The 16914-nt window shown below is 40.3% G+C and overlaps 1 protein-coding gene across 7 annotated transcripts in view; it reads right to left on the minus strand.

Moving 5' to 3' along the window:
* The window catches only part of Fhit (fragile histidine triad diadenosine triphosphatase), a 1472699-nt gene that overhangs the window by 1422966 nt on the left and 32819 nt on the right, over positions 1 to 16914 (minus strand). For 6 of the 7 annotated variants that reach the window (XM_040747566.1, XM_040747565.1, XM_040747562.1 and 3 more), the window contains exon 2: positions 15996 to 16044. The gene's annotated coding sequence lies outside the window, so the exon portion shown is untranslated. Of the gene's footprint in view, positions 1 to 546; positions 741 to 15995; positions 16045 to 16914 lie in introns of those variants that run through there. The other variant, XM_040747564.1, reaches the window with a different exon arrangement.

The raw sequence follows: 16914 nt of genomic DNA on the forward strand, positions 1-16914 counted from the left end.
CTGGGGTGAATTATTGTAACCCAAGATGTTTGCAGTTTTGATTTTCATTTGTGGGGGTCAGGAAGTCAAATGGTAGGGTGTGACATGAGAAGGTAGAACTTATAGATCTCATGGATTTCCACATTTTAAAGCTTCTTTTTGACAGGTTGAAATTTGTAAGAAACATTAGAACCAAATGTGCAAGCTTTCAATTGAAAATGACACTCCGTATTTTTGGTTGTGAGCCTAGCCTTTAACGGCTGAGCCATCTCTCCAGCCTGACACTCCGTATTTTTAAAGGTTTCTATAAGTGTAGGCTATGCTACAGGAGAAAATAAAGGACATGCATATATTTTTGAAAACTTCCAAATTATAGAAAAACAAATATGTTATATGGAGTCAAGATGGTACACAGTACTGATGGGAAAATAGACCAGAAAGATCATACACTTTATCTTCTCTGGACTAGACTAGCTCTAGACAAGCTCCTTAGCCATGATCACTGTTGACTTTAGATCTGTAGTACAGATCTATGTAGTACAAACTATGAAAGCACATTGCACTTACACAAAATTGATGTAGAGCACTATTCTCCTGCTTAATTCATTCACTGGCTAGATCGAGAACAAAATATACGCTGGGTGTTGGTGGTCCATGCCTTTAATCCCAGTACTTGGGAGGTAGAGGCAGGCAGATCTCTGTGAGTTCAAGGTCAGGCTGGTCTACAGAGCCAGTTCCAGGACAGGATCCAAAGCAATACAGAGAACCCCTGTCTTGGAAAAAGAAAAGAAAAAAATGAACAAAATATACAGTGTGCAGGAGAACCGGCAATATAAAAACATGTGGAAATTTGACTATGAGAACTGCTGAGCACCAGCTAATTGCCTGATTAGATATTCCCAGGGTTCTTTGCTCTCATAGAATCAAACAACTCAAGCAGGATTCTTCTCTAGGAATCCTGTAATGGAAGTGTGAGCTTTGTAGTCAATCATAATTGAGTTCTACAAATCCCAGACAAAGTCCTCTCAAAAGCAGGCCTCTGAAGCCTCAATGAGTGGGTTAGAGTAACATGGACAACTTTCTTAACCATTGTTGGTTAGCAATTCTCCTTAAGATACAGACACTTGCTTGAGTATGGTGGCTCATGTCTGGAATCCTAGGTTAAATCTATTTCTGTTTGTTTCAATAGGAGAGAAATATGAAGACAACGGAAGTCTTACTTCATTTTATCAAGTCAGTTTGCAGAACTTTGGAGCACAATTCTGAATTGTGGTTTTCACGGTGGTCAAGAATGTCTCAAAACAAACAAACAAAAAAAAGAATGAATTCCAAATTTGTAACCATCTGAGTGATCTGACCTTAAATGTCTCCCAAAAGCCATGTATTGAATGTTAGGTCACTAGTTGATGGTGTTAGTGGGAAGTGTTGGAACTGATAGGAGGTGAGAACTACAGAAAGGAAACTAAATTATTGGTGCCATGTCCTTTGGGGAATATAGGAACCTGAAGCCAAAAAAAGTTTGTTTTTCAACTGATTTTCTTAGGTATGTTGTCACAATCACAGAAAGTTGACTAACATACAGTATAAAACTCACTATTTCAAGATACAAATTGATTTGATTACAAAAGTATGAAATGATGCATTGTCTTACTTTTATTTCTTAGGCTCACGAGACTCTAACACAAGTAGATTATCAACGATGTTAACAGCAGTTGCCAACAGAGCACTGGGCACAGCAGCTTGAGTAATTTGCTTCCCTAGTCAATCGTGATGTATGCAGGATAAATTAACAACAGTGGTCATTTTAGGCCTGAGGTCTTCAAGTTACCATGTAATACATGTTATAATACATGGTGGATACATTCCAGGAGAGTTTATCCACCACTAGCTTTTCTTTAAAAAAGAAAAGAAATTCAAAGGTTTAGATTGTTTTCCTTCACATATATAAAACAGAAGGAAGCAAATATTCTTAAATTTTTTAGTTTGGCAAATCACCTGCTGGGGACAAAGTAGACAAAATTATATGAAAGACAATAACTGTTCTTTGTGACAAAAAGAACTAGGAATAACTTTTTCTTGCCATTTACTCATCAACTATCAAGAGACTATAGCAGATAAACAAATCCACACTGTGGAAAGGCAACTGACAGTCTCTATGAAGGATGGAAACTTACTTTTGTAACAGTAACCTTGGTAGAAAAAGGTGTAGCAAAAGGTCCTAGAGAGTGGGTAGATGGATGATCCTTTTGATTCTTGAAGGAAATACAGTTTCACTGTAGGATTCCGAAAGAAATAATCTAGAAACCAGGGCCAATAAGAGCGCAGGCTGTTACCTGGACTCCCATGCACTAACTTCCATGTCTCATTTACTTCGACCATCCCAGGCTACTGCCATAGTATCTGGGTTCTTTCTCCTGGCTTTTCCTAATGACAGACCTACTCCAAAACTAAAGTGATGACAAGTTGTCCAAGCAGGCCAATGCTAGCAAGCCCCAGAATCCAGTCATGGCAGGCTTGATATTGAATTCCTGTTCTCTTTCCAAGCTAATAAATACTCTCGAAGGAAAAAAAAACTCTTCCCTTGTTTTGACAGTTTTTCTTGTCTTTCAAAAAATTGTTTCAGGAATAGATTAATCAAAAGTACTCTCTTTAGAGAAAGAAATAAATATTATATTTATTCTACTACGCCTCTTTTTTATAATTACATGGTTAAATGGTTAGTGTTACTCAATGTAGCTGCTAACTATACCATGCCTACTTACATATCTATATTAGTCCATGCTTGGCTGAGCATTTCATGCAGAAGAACATGTGGCTACCTGCTTTACAGCCATACAAAACTGAATGCTTCCTCTGAGGTATAACTAACCTAAGAGGAAAAAGATAAAGGACTCACAAGATGGCTTAAGAGGTAAAGGCACTTACAACTAAACCTAAGGACCTGAGTTCAATTCCTGTGACCCACACAGAATAAAGAAAGAACTATATCCAGCAAGTTGTCCTCTGACCTCTACATGTGGGCCATGGTATATGAGCATGCACACAAACAGGTAAATGGGAATTATGTAAAACAAAAGAAAAGAGAAGAAGGTGCTGTAACAGGTAGTACCTGCAGCACAATTTGAATCAAACATCTTCAGAGGGGCTGTCCAAAGCATGGTGCTCCACAGTTAAAGATGGAGCTTGAAATTCACACATACCCAGACAAAATGAGACAACTTGTCCAAATCTTCACATGTCCTATTTGTGGTCTTTATGTCTGTGAATATCTTATCACTAATACGGCATTTTTCTTTAAATCAACTCAATTTTCAATACAAATGAAATTTTGAAGATAATTCTATATAACCATTATAAATATTCAATATCATAAATATGTGTGTACATACTCTACATACAGTATATAGCTTACATCATTTACCATTAATAGAACGAAGCTGAAAGATTCTAATATAACTTATCAAAAGCATGTTCTCATCTTATGTATCACATGAATTACTATGAAGAACTGTTGACTTGTGTGCATACTAGAGAATAAATGAATTATGTGTAAATATATTATCACATTACAGATAAACACATACAATTTCTATGTGCCAAGTAATTTCATGTACATAAGAAAGTTCCAAAACTGCACCACATATCTTGTCCCTTCAACAAAATTAAAGAGTGAGGGGTCACCAAAAAAGGAACATGGGACACGGAGGAATGTCAATGTTCAGTGCTAAAGGTTAATTAGAGTGAGATAAATTGGATGTCACAAACTTAGAAGTAAGGGTATAAAAGAGCAGTCCAAGGACTACTCACTATTATTTATTTCCAGACCTCAATTGTCTGTAAATATGTGGCACACAGAAGGCCCTCCGTGCTGTTTGGTTTGAACGTCCTTCATCTCCTCTGCACCATCTCTTTTAGACATACATATCTGAGCTCACAAATTACCCATCACAAAGAAATGGCATGTTGCTAATAGGTCTCTTCATTGTGGCTGACAGTGCAGAACAAATGCTGGTCCCTGAGCTGAGACCAGATTTCTGGAATACTAACCGAGGTTCCCAACGGGAAATGACAAATTACCTAGAGGTCACCCCAAGAACTCTGGAACAAGCCCCTGTGTTCTGCTGCCTCTCCCCACACGTAGTACAATGTGCCATATGCCCCACGTCTCTCAGGGCACCGCTCTCTCGGATTCTCACTTCTCTGGCTTACTACTGCTCTAAACACCTAGCTTTCAACAAGCGGGTACCTATTTTACAGAGAGTGGGGGCTGAGGGATGGGTTGGCAAGGCAGCTCAGCAAGCAAAGGCATTTTCTGTCCAGCCTAACAACCTGAGTTCAGTTCTGAGGACTCATAACATAGGAAAAAAAACAATTCCCATGAGTTTTTTTTTTACTTCACATGCACACTGTGACACTGAAGTGTACCATGCCACCCTCCACATGAAAATAAATAAATGTATTTTTTAAAAGTAAGTAAATTAGAAAAAATATCAAGAACAAGGAAATAGATGAAGGAATGTATAAAATAGAGTAGCTCTTCAGAAAAGAGTGCCTGCCCATTTAAGTCATGCCCTCCCCCAACTGTTACAACCAGATCATGCACCCCGTGAATCCATCAATACCCCCATCCTTTAACACAGAAATGGCAGGCTCTCCCTTTGTCCTGCCTGAACAAAAATCATTTTCTTCTCTAGGCTATGCCATCTTGGCCAGTTTGCTTGAGTTTTCAGAACTTCCTTTACCTATTAAGCAGGCAAGGATAGTACATGCTCCACAAATTGGGAAATTACATGATGAATGTTTTTTTTAAAAATGACTCATTGGCTGATATGGCAGAGGAATCAGAAGTCTGAAATTCTGGTTACAGTTTAGGACCAGATCATAATATCTCTGTAAATATCCATGGAGCTAGCTAGCATGCTGGCACATAGCTGTAAGCCCAGATAAGACTGAAGCAGAAGGAGCTCAAGGTCCAGACTAGCTTGAACTATGCAACTAGACTCTATTTCAGAAACTGACAGGATGAAACCAAGCCAGTGTCTGAGTGGTGGTGATAAGACACCCTCTTGTGACACCCATAGAGCTTCTCTCAGTTCTCAACCTGAAGGATAAGCACCTAAAGCCACAGGAAGGGAAATCTGGGGACCTGATGCCTGCAGTATTTTCGAGACAGAAAACACTTCCAGAATGTCTCTTCCCAGGAGATGGTAAACTATTTTGACATCTTGACTGTTGCCCCTCCAAACAGATTCACATACTTCTCAATTAATGACCCTTCTGGGCAGGCATCTCCTGCGTTTACAGTTATTTGTCCTGACTGGCTCCAAAAACACAGAGCCTTTGGAGTTAACAAATGGCCCCAGAGACCTCTAGTCCAAAACAGCTGGAGGACACAAGACATGGGCAGATCAACTGTGATGCTTTCCTTGAAATGGAGAAACTGAAACAGACCTTCTAGAGAGTTTTCCTGAGCACCATTGAAGGAGGTTGCAGGTAAGAGTTTTCCAAATCATCTTCTGTGGGTGCCTGCAAGCCAAGATGCCAGCAAGGAATACCATCACTCTAAGCTCATGCACAATTCTGATTCCAAAAACACACAGTGGGAGAAATGACCTTCTCTGCTTGCCATGATTTAAATATAGTCATGGGGATTTGTGGCAATCACAATATCTTCCAGGGGCAGCCATCAGGATTCATAATCTCCTACATTAAACACTCTGTGCTTAAACAAGGGGCTCAGGTTCCCTCAAAAGGCAGTTTTCACCGTCACCAAACTGGAAGTGAATCTAAGAACTCTAGAAAGCACAGCAGATTCCCACCAACACAGCTATATTAAAGAGCAACCCATGGCTCCACGAGAATGAAAAGGCACAAACGACGATTTCTAGTGTGGCATCCAATCTACATTTTTGTGATCCTTCAATTCTCAGTTCAAGTATAAACAGATCCCCCCCTCAAAAAAAGAATAGGAAGAGGATTAAGTAGGCAGGACATTTTCTGAGTTCTGTATAGCAAACATTCATGTGCTTTCCTTTTGTAGCATTTATGGATTCACTCTGAAGAAGGGGTAAGCCGTAGCAAAGCAATTTGGCATGCTCACATTTGCTTTATCAGGACCAGCAAGCATTGACTGCAGGGGCCTCCCCGACCTGAGCTGCAGAGATGTTTCCAGACCCTGAGGGGGCTACTGATTATTCTCCTTACAGGGATACTCAAGCTGAGGCATCCTCCTCGCAAAACAGAAAATGAGCTCACTCAAATTATCCTTAGGAAAGAGGAGGCCAAGAGGACAAGTGTGATCATTATCATACAAACGTAATTTCTGACCGGCTTCTATAATCACCCTCTCTTATGGAAGCCAGTCAGGCAGCATCTCTTTAGTCACACAGACCTTGGATTGCGTGCCATGCTGACATCTCGGCCTAAGAACTTTTTGAAAAGCAGATGAGATTTTCCGATCTGTACCTTCATTCTTCTGCATGCAAGATCCACCTGCTGGAACACAGTGCAGACTCAGAGGATGATAGTTTAGGGGAGTTTTTAACATTCACAATCTAATGCTTAGCTGAAAAAGCAGTATGTGCCACTTTCTCCAAAAGGAAATCAACTGGGAAAAACATCCAAAGATAACAGGTGGTCATCTCTACAGAGTAGGACTAAGAACAGTTTTTAATCTGCTCCTCTTTTACTGAATTGGCTTCCAAATATTATAAAATGCAAATGCATTAGTTACAGAATAAAAATAAAATAATTATAAGAGATTTAAAGATGCAGAATGTTATTTACAAAAAGGTTTTCCATTTACAAAGTGAAGAAGAAATTCCACTAAAGTAAAACAACTGACTGAGGCCATTGGGGAAGAACTACACCATATCTCAGGCAGCTCCATCACCACCATCACTACTTCTTAAGTACGTGCTGTATATGGGTCCCTGTAGCTGGAATCAGTAATCACGTAAACAGCCCAGTTGGTAACTAAGTTATTTACATCACTGGGCCCTCTATCGTGGCTATCTAAGACACAGGAGAAGCAATGTTTAACAGGGGTGCTGATCCATCTGTCTGTCCTAGGAACGTCTCTTTCAAGCTTGCCACGTAGGATTAAGTATAATTTACAGGCAGCCAGCAGTCAGATGCATTCTGGGCCCTGGCCCAAAGCTAACTCCAACATTGGGGAAAATGGCTGCCCTAAACCAAGGAAGATTAGGTACATATGCAAAGAAACATCCACAAAGGAGACACAGAGGATATATTTAACCACAGTGACTTTCCCCTCACTCTCCTTCTACATATTAGGCAAAGTCCAGTAGATTCCTTGTATCTTCTTGAATGCACCAAGGACACCCTAACTAAACAATATTCTGGGTGTTTCATTGTTTCTGAATGAGATTAGCATTTCAGATGGTAGAATAGGAAAACAGTCTGGCTTCCCCAACACAGTTGGGCACCACTCAAACCTTAAAATTTCCAAATAGACTAAAGGAAGGGGTAATTGCTTCTTCTTCTGCCCTGCTATCTGAGCTGGGACACATCTTCTGGCCCTCATTTACCTTCAGACTGGGATTTGCCCCTCCAGCTACACTGCTTCCCAAACTATTGAGCTGGGATGGAATGGAGCCACTAGCTTTCCTAGGTTTACAGCTTGCAGATGACACAGCATGGAAGTTCTCAGCTTTCCTAATTATGTGAGTCAATTCCTCATCGTAAATAAGCAAATAGATAATTAATCTTTTGGTTCTGTTTCTCTGGATAATCCTGATGAACATAAGCCCTAGTTTTAATGAGTGCCCTCCCTCCTCAAAACCATGTATGCAAGGAAGGGTACGTCTGTCTCCCATAAGGGAAAAAAACCTTTAAAACAGAGAAAGGGTTACTGCTGCTCTTCCAGTTCCTAGGACAGCTTGGCCAGGACCAGCTAGCGCAGGAGACTCCTATTCATTCAAAAGCATGCACTCACATGCAGACACACACACACACACACACACACACACACACACACACACACACACTACAGCTGTGGGTAGCCTTTTCTCTTTATCTAATATGCTGCTGAACAAACTTTATTTTCTATAGAGCACAATAAAATTAGGTTGGTAAGGTGCTTGGTAATCTCAGTCTACATATCAGTGTCTACTTTGGGAAAGGGCAAGTGGTACTGCTGATGATTAAAAAAATGTGAGAATAGTCTCTTTGGTCAATGGGTGCTGCCATATCTTCATGAGGCTCATCAATAAAGCAAAAATCACAAGTCTAAGAAGGGAGTCAACACAGCAATGGTGGAAGAGGGAAAGGGCAAAACATGGGGACTGTGATGACAGTATTGAGCCAGTGAACTAACAAAACCTCTAGTGACACCCTTCAGGAGGTCTTCAGTCCTGATAGAATTCAGTTTTCTTAGTCTAATAAATTTTGTTTTTGGAACTTCAAATGCAAGTTGATACAGCAATTCAGAAAACACTTGTTGGTGCTTAGCAATCTGTCACCAGTTTAATGCTCAAACTCCTCTCCCAGCAACACAGTGACAACCATCAAAGGCACCCTGGTGGATCACCAGTTGTTTGACACCATATAAAAGTGAGTTCCTGCTGGATTCCAAACTTTGAGTCAGGGTTATGGAACATCTTTGCGACAGTCCTGACATCCAAGGGTGCAGCAAGTAGACATGGAAGGTGGGAAGCTTTTCCTTTCAATTCCCTTATTTTTTAAACCATTTCAAGTTGACTTTTTGATTATTTGTAGTCAAAAGCATCTTTAACGATAAATCTATCTGCACATAATTAGCAGAAAATTTATGTATCCTCCTTTGAGCAAAGACTCCAGAGAAAAGGTACAAAAATCCATAATTCTGCCAACATTCTTCCAAATGCTTAAATGATAGACCTAAGTGATAATTTTCCAAAAAAAAAAAAGACAACTGAGAAGCCGGAGGGGGGGAGATAAATTATGCAGCCACCTGACCCTCATCTGAGAGCCATAAAGTACCCACCTAGTGACATCTTGCCTTCCTCATGATTGAACGGGACAGCATCATTTAGAAATACCAATCTGCACGGTAGGCCATCCTTACTGGAAATAATATCCCTTTCTCATTTCAAGAACTGTAGCACACTTGGTCTTAAGGAAATGTCTAAAGAAAAAATTATCACAGACCATCCCAACTCTCAAATCCTGTCACCAGTAATGACTTTCCCCCCAACCCACCAAGGCTTCAATACATTGAAAGGAATGTGTCAGACCCACAAAGGACAACAGATAAGGATAACTATAGGCTGTTTTGCTTTGCTTAAAATCATCCTGTTTCCATGATCTTGTCTAGTAAGCCACTGGAGGAGAGTAAGAAATGGGTTTTCCTGATATTGGAAATAAGCTGAAAGTCTTCTAGGACTTTCACTGGAGGTGGTAACATGCTGAGAGCATGGAGACTTTGGCCTTGTGGTCACAGTAAAAAACCCAACAATGTTAGATTGCACTGATGGGGCAAGAGGCCTCGGAGGGTGGCTGGTGTACGATGGAAGGGCCTTTTCCTCGATACTCTGTGCTACCCCAGACCTGCTGCACTTTTCCACCAGTGACCACAAATAATAGAAAGCTTTGTGTCAGCTTTCCCCAGGATCTAAAGGGAAAATATAACCAAGTATGTGCCCAGCATTATTAAAATTGCGTAACTCTTCCCTCCAGAATGACACATTTATTTGCTCTTGGGGGGCTCACATGACTAATGTAGATCTGGACCTCTAAGACTCACAAAACCCCTCCCCAAGGTTATAGAAGCAGTGAACAATCTGGAGCCATCCTCGGTGCTGCAGTAGGATATCCAGGGATACAGTTGCTGCATCATCCACGCTTGCCTAAGTATTCCCACTAAATCCACAGCCTTACAAGTTGGTGTGGCTGGACTGGGTTCTTGATGCTCTATCTGGGAGGAATAGGCAGCTGTTAACATGTCCCCAAGAAAAGTTACACCACCAAAGCCACACATGTAAGATTTAAAACAGCTTTTCAAAGTGATACTTTTAAGTCAGAATGCGCACTCAATTTGTAATTTTGGTTGATTTGACATGTCCTGAGCTTCTAAAGGACACCCTACTCCCAGGACAAGTTCTTCTTAGTCACTCAGTGTATTCACTGCTACACACATTCTGCTACTTTATCAAAGGAAAGCCAGCTGTGAAACAGGAGGCTCCATGGTCGATGAACAATATTACATATTTTTAAACAGTCACACAAAAAGAAAAAACAAACTCCTTTTAACTTAATTTTCTTAGAAAATGTCCCACCCACTTATAAGAAACTACTCGATTTCCCTCAATGTACTGGTCATTAATGAGGACTGAATCTAAAGGAAGGAAGTGCCCTACATGCATGGTGCTTCAAATTGTTGAGCTTCGCAAACAACACGAAAGCATTTCCAGTCACACATGGGATGTGAAGTGAAAATGTCCTTAGAGGGAATAGGCTCTAATAATACTAACCTACTTCAGAAAGTGCTGCGAAGCTCTATTAACACCAGCCGAACACTTTGAGATCTTCAAATAAAATCATGATAGAAATGCAAAGTATTATTACTATAGCTCTGAAATAATTTCACACCTAGGGATGAGAAAACCCCAGGCCAAATTTTACCACTTCTCTTCTGCCTGATAAACAAGAAGTGCCAAGTATGGAAGTAGTGACAGGCAGAACAAAGACAGCAGGGCTCCTCTGCCACTAAAGTTTGTATTCTCTCCATGTCACTTTAGGGGAACTTTCGGGGGAAAGTGAGTCCTTTAAAGTGAAGGGTTAAAATGGGGGTAGGTTTGTCATTGATTTTGTACCAGACCAAACAATAAAACTAAGTGAACCAAAAGAGACAATTTGATCCAGTTATCTGTAGCACACTCCCTCCAAGCACCTCCCAAACTTAAACATAATGGGATGTATCCTTACCCGAATCACCACAAGTGTGACATCACTTGCTAGGTCAAATAGCAGATGACTTGGCAACTGAGGACACCAAGCAACACAGCCATGCATCACTGATGCTGGTGAGTATCATCAACATAACTATGATAAAGAAATGACAGGACACAGAACAGAACTCCTCAGACTCTCCCTGTAAGCACTACCTGTAGGCCACGCAACCCATTCTAAGCTAGGGATCTGGCTAGGACCTTGGGTTCCATAAACAAGCATGCTCTTGCTTTCCAGCTTAGCCCTACAGATTAGCATAACAGCTGTCTTGATTAGGACTGTTAATTTTACAGAGAGATCTGACAGTAGTTGTGCTCTGGACAAACTGCTTGGTTTAAGCCTTACTTTCCATATCAATAAACTGGAAACATCCATCTAATCCATCCACTTCTTTATATGGTATTAGTAGATACTTAGGAAAATGTTTTTGAAACCATGTACTAATTATAAACTACATTAAAATTTACATATTGAAAGAAATAACCAACTAGCCTATACCTCCTGGGTCAATGTGGAAAAAATACATCATTATGATAATGTAATAATTGCCTAAAGATTTAAACAAAAATTGTGATATAAGAAGGCTGTGGGAACTAGAAGTGGTAGAAATAGGAAATGTCAGAGAGTTATTGTTAGAATTCACATACTAGAAAAAGTAATATATATATATATATTTTTTTTTATTTAGAGACAGAAAAGGGAATAGCAATAGTATCAGAATAGACAGTGGTTAATTTCGGGAGACCTGAGGAGAGGAAAATGGGTAGCAAGGGAATGGATGCTGCAGTTTTTCATTATTTTCTTCTTGATGCTATTCTATTTAAATAATGTAGATATGCTGTTTTCATTAAATGCCAAAGGACAATTCATAATATAAGATGTTATGTGTCTCCATATGCTAAGATTAATACAGATTATTTTCTACTTACTAAAACTTAAATTTTTAAACCTTGAGCTAACTATACGCAGTTCTTAAGAGAGTACAGTCAACAGTTAACTTTATCCCCGGTACACCATATCCCTTAAAATACACGTTGAATTAAATTGAGAGAGTGGCAGAAAGCAATACCCTTTTTTAGCTTGCAAAACATTTCTATGTTCATAATCAGTACGTGATCCTTAAAGAGACCTATGCACCATATGGGCTTAGTTACTTTGATTCTACAGATGAGAAACATAAACTTTAAAGTCAGGACTATTGCCCAGAGTCCAAAGCTAGCAAGCTGCAGAACAAAACTAGAAGGTATTCTTCCTAACACTTTAGCTAAGGCTCTTCCCAACATGCAATGAAACCATGTTCCTTAGTCACAACAAGGGAGCAAAGGTGATGTCCCTGGGAGGTCAGTCATTAAGCACCTTAGTTCCTGGACCTGCACACAACAAAGAAGTAGGCAACAAAAAAGACATAAGGGAAAACTTGCCCATTCCATTCTCAGAAAACCCAAACAATGAAGTTTTCAACCACATTTTACACTTCAACAAACAGTTCAATGGAACAAAAACAAAAACTGCTTCGAAAAGAGAAATTAAAATTCAGAGAAAAGTGAAAAACTAACAATATTGCTTTGTTCTGAGATGCTGAGTAAATGAAAGAAAACTGCAGCCCCTGACAAGCTTAGGCCACAAGGAGTCCAAGACCCTAGACATCAAACAGGTGCCTTTCCCATCTCTCTCGTTGTGTATGCAAGCATCCGGCATCCTCAAAGAAGGTGTCCAAGGGGGACATCTCTGTATCAAGCATGGCGGTCTTGGAGAGTGCACCAAAATACTGCATTGTGAGATCTGTTTTGAAAATCTACAGTAAAACATTCAGTTCTTATACAGAGTGGAAGAAGGTAATGAATGCTGTCTTCATTGTAAATCTCCAAATATAGTCATTTACTCAAAATCGTGTTCACTAATATGCAAGCTATTATGTCGGGTTCTCAAATTGCAAGCAAGATAAACAAACTGGCTAACTTTAGATTACTGAAGGGTAACTGGAGGCTAAATAATGCATCAAGAGCCAAGGCAGATATGGAGACTAACTAAGAGGAACTGGTAGCTATGGTCCCCTGAGTATCCTCAGGCCAGAACGTCCACCTGCTGCAGAGGAGAGTGCTTTAGATAAAGATCTGAATCCCAAGGAACAAGCACACACTTCAAGGAGCCTGCAGCCACCCTAAGTGAGGGACTGCAGCATCACCCAAAAGAAAATAAAGGTAAATGAAGAGAAAAGGCACAGAGCAAGGGAAAATGGGGGAGAGTATTTATCTACACTTCCCAAGGCTTTCTTCAGCAGTGGATCACTAATTCCTAAGAATATAACTCCTAAGTAATTAATAACTGGCCATACATAGCCAAAGGGTCCATCTACCTGTTGCCACACAACTTATCCCTGATTATTTTTTCTTCTGAAAGTGTCTCATATTTCTTTTTTATTACATTTACTCTCTCTCTCTCTCTCTCTGTGTGTGTGTGTGTGTGTGTGTGTGTGTGTGTGTCTGTGTGTATGTATTTGTGTTTTCACATGACACCAGATACAAGTAGAGGTCAGGGAAAACTAGTTAGTGCTCGTTGCACCATGTGAAGGCTGGTGTTGACTCCCATCATCAGTACTGGCAGCAAGCACCTTTATCTGCTGAGTGGTCTTACCAGACCCATTCCTGATTACCTATAAAAAGTAACCTTTTCATTTGATTCCTGAGGATAAATCAAGATGTTCTCTCTTTTTTGTTGGCAATAACCTGTTCATTTTGAAAAATCCTGAAACATCTTTTTAAAAACTGGTAGCCCAGTGTGGTGGCACATTCCTTTTATCTCAGCATTCAGGAGGCAGAGGCAAGTGGTTCTCTGTGAGTTTGAAGTCAGACTGATCTACAAAGCAAGTTCGAGGACAGCCAGGGGCTACACAGAGAAACTGTCTCAAAACAAAACAAAACAGGAGTAGGAACCAGTGACCAGGCTCAGTGCTTAGCAATCAGTGTTTGCTGCTCTTACTGAAGGTCCAGCAGTTCCCACTACCCAGGTCAGGTCAGGCAGCTAAAAATTACCTGTAACTCCAGTTTCAGGGGTATCTGACACTTCTGTCTTCCACAGGCACCTGCACTCAGGTGTACACACCCACACTCAGGCACACACATACATGCAAGACATGGCTGGAGAGATGGGTCAATTCATAAAGGGCATGATGTGTAAGCAGAGGGCCCTGAACCTGATCCCAAAAAGGCTACCATAAGCAATCCCATCGCTGGAGAAGCAGAAACAGGAAGATGCCTGCAACTGGCTGGCTAGCCAATCTAGCCCAATTGGTATGCTCCAGATTAAGTGAGAAAGTCTCAAAACATAAGTCAGAAAGCAATGGTGGAAGATGCCTGGTGTCAACCTCTGTCCTACACACACGCACACATACACACGTTAACACACTTATGTGCAGATGCACATGCACACACATGCACATATAAATACACAAAGAAATGAAAAGAATGTACTTTTTAAACTGTCTGATAAAATTTTAAGGCTGTTATTGCTCATGACGACGAGGAGGAGGAGGAAGTGACAGTAGCCACAGCAACAGCAGCAGCAGCAGCAGGTAACATCTGTTTATCATGGACCAGGACATACTCTTCACAACAACCATATGAGGCACAGTGTGCCTTATAATATCCATTTCACAGATGGGAAGAGAATGAATGCTTTTTCATGGACCAGTAACCTAAGCAGGACCAAACCCATGTCTGAATCCAGGGTACTAACTCAACAAAGAGCACGGTATGAGAACACTCCCTCTTCCACAGGAATGCAAGCATCACCCCTGCACCGTCTAACTGTAAAGCCCTCAAAATGGCCTTATCATCCTAGAACTCCAGTGCAATGGAGTCCTGCCATGTTCCAGGAATGGCTCAGGGCTGCAGGGATATGGGTGAAATATGAAAATAAGAAGCATCTTCATCTGCATATGATTTTTTCACTAGAGCCACCTGTTGTATCAAAATTCCAAGGCAGCCAGGCTTCATGCACCAGAACCTGATCACCCCCAAAGCAAAACCTCCAGTTTTTATAGATAATGTTTTAACTATTCCAAAGAGATCTTTCTCCAATTTCTTTGTAAAACTATACTTTACTCTCAAAATGAACATTAAAAACTCATTGGTCATAAAGTTAGAAATATCTTAAAATAGAAAGTAAATCAAAATCACTTTTCAACTTTAACCAAAGTGGTCACAGCCATAATTACTATAATAAAAATGACATAAAAAACTAAATTTGTCAAAAACATAATTGATGATGAAAACAAACATAAAATTATAGCATATTTTACCCTGGCCACCAAAGCCTCCTGATGAAAGCACAGCCCTATAATTCCTCCAAGTGAATTCTCTAAATTAAAATACTTCATGCAGAACAGAAATTAAACAATGAATCAAAGAACACCGCTGTGCAGAGGTGCGCTTATAAATATACCTACAAAGAGGAAACAATCACATTTTCCCATGTAAAAAGCAACTCAACCAAAATGTTTCACAGCAGGCTGAACTGGTATTTTTTCCTATTGCTTTGAACTTGGAAGTTCACTCCCTGTTGCTTAGGATTCAGTGTGACCTCATGAAATGTAAGTAGCCCCACCAAACTGGAAGGAGGGCTCCATGGTACAACCCCAGCTCCTCCATGGTGGTTGCCACCCAATCCAACTGAAATGCCATTCTGCGTTTTATTTTGAATGCTTTATTCGGTCAGCTGGTTTTACTTAAATATTGACCAGAAATGGTAAAGTGCATTATTTTTCCATCTAGCATTAATCTTAGTAACCTTAGCTCTATTGGAATGTCTTAACTGCTGAAAAGAAAGCAAAAGTCAGCACACACACACACACAATAGCATTTGGCTACCTCAGCACATCATTTTATTTCCCCCTGCCCTCTGCTCACTATTGCTCAGCACTTTTGCCTATTGGGGGGATGAGCAGGTGGTTAAGGAAGTTGTCCTGTCAGCTGTATCTTTAATCCAAGTGTTTAAATCTCTGAATAAAAGAGAAATCAATGTGGTAAAGGCAATGTTTGTCAAGGCTGTGTAATAAATACACTTACCTTTACAGAGTGTCCTCAGTGGATTTCCCTTCTCTGCTGTGCTTCAAAGCTACGAAGAGATAAAAAGGGAATACTGAGATGTTTGAGAGTAAAAACCAAATGCTTTCTTCCCGTGTCTCTCACAGAATTTCCATATGCTGTGGTATGTGGTGCTGGCTAAACACACCAGTGATGAAACTTGTACCATATATCTGCCCCAAAAGCAAACCAGAGACAGCTATGGTTTTAATGTGTCTCAGTGCTTCATGTGTCAAAATTTAATTTCTACCACGAGGCATGAGAGAATGAAAACTTAATCTGAAGCTTGTTAAAGGGAAGGACATTAAGAAACCATTAGGCACAAATAAGGTTACCAGGCTAAAGGCTTCGGGATTGAATTCTGGAATCCTGATGGCTTTATAGAGAGAAGGAAAGAGATGAAACAGTCATGACAGAAGACTGTGTGTGTGCTTGTGCATGCATATGTGTTAGTAAAGGTGTATGATCTGTGAAAACATCCGTAAAAGGCATACATTCATGTATATGTAAGTCTCTTGTGTGTGAACATCTGCCGGCCTTGGTGTTCTGCCTTGAAAACACCATTGCCAGATGTAGCCTTTTGACCTTTCTTTCACCTTCAGAACCAATAACCAAATAAACCTGTTTGATTTTTACAACTGCCTCAAACGCTATAGTGTATTATTAGCAAAGGGAAAACAGGCTGACACTGTTACAAACGGAAAAGAGCACACCACTCAGATTGGCATCAGACAAACTCCACCATATCTATTGCCAAACCTTTTGGGATGTGAACACATCAGCAATGAGTGGCATATAAACATCAGGACGACACATGCAATCTTATGTTCTTAGTCTTTTAGCATCTTTTTCCTACAGCTGATTTCCACCTCCCCACAAGGACTTTTACTTCCAGAAGATT

The sequence above is a fragment of the Mesocricetus auratus genome, unplaced genomic scaffold, assembly GCF_017639785.1.
Source record: "Mesocricetus auratus isolate SY011 unplaced genomic scaffold, BCM_Maur_2.0 Super-Scaffold_100006, whole genome shotgun sequence".
Classification (NCBI taxonomy): Eukaryota; Metazoa; Chordata; class Mammalia; order Rodentia; family Cricetidae; genus Mesocricetus; species Mesocricetus auratus.